Raw genomic sequence first — 4,180 nt, 5'->3', positions numbered from 1 at the left:
CAAATAGTTGAAGGCCACAGAGATCTTTGACCTGCAGAGAGCCAGGTAAACCTCTGGAGAGCAGGATGCTTTAGAGAAAAAAAATGGTTTTCATCGATTGTCCATATTGCAGATTTGAAAGGAAAGACAACAAAAACAGCAACCAGAAGACAAACAGCAAAGCTACACACACTTAGTCTTCACTTGCTGGTCTTCTTGGACATCTTACATTCTTTATTATGGTATAGGGATTTTAGACTTGCCTAAAGTTTTCTCCCCTGAGAAGGGGGTTAGTCAACAGTCAACTACATAGACAGGAGGCAACATTTTGCTCCAGACTATTCGTTGCAATTTCTTCCTTTTTTTCAAATTACCTATTTATATCATGCATACATCTGCCTGGCTACTCATCTATCTATTCACAAGGCAACCAACAATTTAAGCTGGAAGAGCAATAAAATATGTATACAAAAGCACAAAGCCCAGAACCATTGAGTCAGCATTATAACTTTGCTGTAAACACAAACTAGCAATCCAGCTAATGTTAGTTGTGACGAACTGGAGGTGGAAGACTCTTCTTCACTGGAGGCCTTTAAGCAGAGGTTGGGTGGCCATCTGTCATGGATGCTTTAGTTGAGATTCCTGCATTGCAGGGGGTTGGACTAGATGACGCTGATGTCCCTGCTGACTCTACAATTCACAAATCTTTGCACGTTCAGCCAGAAGTCCCTCTGTGGTAAATGAAGGGGGTAAATCCTATTGGGCTCAGTGTTGCATATTCTTGGGAAAGAGTATATAGGCTGTAGCCTTTACTCACTTGAAAACAACGAGATTTGAGCTATTTACAAGCAACTGACTGCATTTGCTTCAGCTCATGTGTGTGTGTGTGTGTGTGTGTGTGTGTGTGTGTATCTCAACACACCAATCCAGCAATACTTCTCCTTTGCCCAGAATGATGTTATTCCAAACATAATTTCCAAACATTAGTCGGTGTTGCAGCCAAATCAACAAAGAATCTTGTGACGTCTTTAAGAGTAACGAATTTGTTATAGCACAAGCCATAATCTCCTCTTACAATGCATTGCCTCAAAAATGAGGACAGACTTACATGCTGGTTTCATATTCTAATTTAGATCTATATATGCAAATTTAGAAAGAATTACTATAACAATCTCACTACAGTGTGGGAAAACTATGACCAAGTATGCTGTGTGTGTTTGCTTCCTTCCTATGGTTTTATTTATCTTTATTGACTTGAGCCAGATAACCCTTCAAATAGAGAACTGTCTTCTCTAAGGCAGGACATATCGTCACCCTAAAGGAACAGGAGCTTACAGGGCCACCCATTTTCCTACTGCTTTCCCTCTGAAATGAGGTGAGTATACAGGTGTGTATATAGGTGAGTATATGGTCTCTTGGGTTTCTTCCTGGTTGTTTCCTTTTCACAGCCGACACTGTAAAAATATTCCATGGGAGGAATGTTAGTGCAGGAGAACAGCTAAGATGAGCCATGAGCAAACATTTCAGTCAGGCAAGCAATTGCTATTGGCAGTTGCCTCTGCTCTGAAACAAAGTGCTCTCCAACAAGGAAAGGCCTTTACCAAATGTAGTAATGTAATACTAGAACCCTGTGGAAATGCAGCAGCAATTCCTGAAATAACAGAGTTTATGCAGGGCTCCAATAAGACAGCTAAAGAAGCAGCACTCTTCCCAAAAGGTTCTGAAACAGTGATTGGTAAAACAGTGTATTTTATTGATTCTCCGGAGTGTCCTAGTTTAATAGCATTTCACAACGACAGTACATCAGATTAGATTATAGTCTCCCAGCTACAATATAAACCGGGGGACCATGAAGTCATAACACATGGTAATGAGACATCCCAACCAGGCCCGAAAGAAAAATCATTCCAGCATTTCACTTAAATGTAGCCTCCTTTAAGGAAGGAACCCAGTGGGTATTTCATATATATTTACAGGGTGATTAATTTTCTATAACGTTGAGTTTCTGTACATCTTCACGTTTCCACAGGGCATCATATTTGCACGCAGTGCAGCTAGGCATATATTTTCAAGAAACACTCAACAAATAAAATGAGAACCAAGGCTTAGCAGACTAAGTGGAACAGAATCGTTTTTCCTGCTACAGGAGGGCAACAAGCGGACCAATGAGTTCTGCATGTGGCTTTTTCAGGCTGGCCAGTTCTGAGGCCACGATTAAAAGCTGCAAAATTAAGATGAGAAATGGCTGGGCAGGGGATTTTCTCAGGAGCTGTCCACTGGTGGGAGCTGTGGTAAATGGGAGTGGGGAGAATTGAATTCAACCCTCTCCTTCTACCTGCACATTTCCAAAACATATTTTTGGGGGAACTGCTGCAAAAGCTCCATCTTAACAAGATTCAACATATGCAGTTTCAGCTCCTGCAACTGTTTATTTTCCAAAAGAAACAAAAAAAAATACTTAACTCTCTTTTCCAAAACTTGGTTATCCAGACTTTATGATTACTCAAATGATTGATTGATTGAATTTATATAATGCCCTATACCCAGAGGTCTCAGGGCGGTTCATAAAATAAAATCAAAATATAAAACCACAAAAGACATAATAAAAATAAAAATGACAACCCAATTGCCACCCCTTTTATGCAAGAGTTCCATGTTGCTCAGTGCCCATGGAACATTGTTCAGGTCCTGAGCATGACCAAGAATGCCAGCACAAATAGGGATCTCAGGGTTGAGTGTGGCAGTCCCAACCCCAATGGGCCACCTACTCCACTATCACCTTCCTGCATTGAGTCTGAAGCTAAGCGTTGGTTTCTGAGGACCCTTAGAAGCCCTCTTTACACCTTCCTACAGAGTGTGGGAAAGTTGGTGTCAGGAGTCCAGTCCCCGGCTTGATAACACAATAAGCGTAGTTAATTAAAAAGGATGATTTATTGTCAAAAGAAACAGTTAGCTCCAGGCGGCTTAACACAGCTTCCGCCATCATCAATCAAGAAGACCCTTCTGAAGACGCCTTCCGGTCTTCCGGAGCATTGGCTGGGTTCTGGCCCGCTCTCAGCCATTCCCTTATCAACCTGCATTCCAAGGGGCGGGAGAGTTGGCCCTCGCTGATGCTCATCCTGCATGGCAGTTAACCCTCTCTGTTCCTGGCTGCTCTCTTCAGTTGGCTGCAAACCTTCGCTGGGAGCTGGCTCATTCATGACAGTTCGGAAAGAAGCAAATGAGTGTGGATGTTAGCAATGGTGCATGCCGCCTACGTGCAGATGCGAGGAACACAAGTGGAACTGAGGCTAGGCTACATATTGTGGTCATCGTAGATCTCAGCATCCCTTTGGTCAATTTATCTCTTGAACCATAATGTATGCAACTTCTAAGCAGGGTCAGAACATCATCAGATTAAAAACAAAACAAAACCCAAAACCTACCTGTCAGGGAACTGCCATCAGTGCCGGAGGGAGAGAGCAAAAGCCAGAGGGATCCCGGAGAGCGTCCCGGGATTGGGAGAGGCAACCCATCTTCTGGGGAAGGGAATCAGCGTAGCTCCAGTGGAGAAGGGGGGCAGATGGGGGAATCAGCGAGGCGGTCACATGACTCCTTGCCAGGGACCAGCGGGGGGAGGAAGGGTCCTCTGCTGCCTACGCCCTCCTTGCGCAGAAGGCTTCCGCGCAGGGAGAGTAGGAGGAGACTGGGCATCAAAGAGCTTCTTTGCTGGAAGAAGTTTAAGAAACGCCCACTGACAGATTCTGCCAGCGATTGAGACAGCCACGGGTGAGTGGTTGTCCGGACAGAAAAGGTTCACTTAGGCAACCCAGCCAGGTGTTGGCACAGGCTTACGCACGAGCAACCCCTAGAACCATTACACTACCCTCACCACCATCATGGATAGACAGCATGCACAGAGGTACCTGCAATGGAATAGTGCCACATTGCATAGCACAAATGTGTTCATTTTACAGCTGGCAGTAAGGGATTTGCTGATCCCTTTGGCAGCCATATAGGGCACCCTGGTCTGTAAACTGCATATTATGTTAGGCCCATGTGGGGTCACATTTTTCATTCATAGGAATGGCCAATTCTTGGGAAGAGCGTAATGAGTGTGCTGATTATCTCAGCTGATCTGCAAGGTTCTAAACTATTTAAGTTTTTATGTCATGTTTACCAAATGTGTGCATGGAGTGGAAGTGGAGAATCAGCTAAGACA

Source organism: Podarcis muralis, chromosome 4 (assembly GCF_964188315.1).
Source record: "Podarcis muralis chromosome 4, rPodMur119.hap1.1, whole genome shotgun sequence".
Lineage (NCBI taxonomy): Eukaryota > Metazoa > Chordata > Lepidosauria > Squamata > Lacertidae > Podarcis > Podarcis muralis.
Note: the sequence above shows the minus strand (reverse complement) of the source record.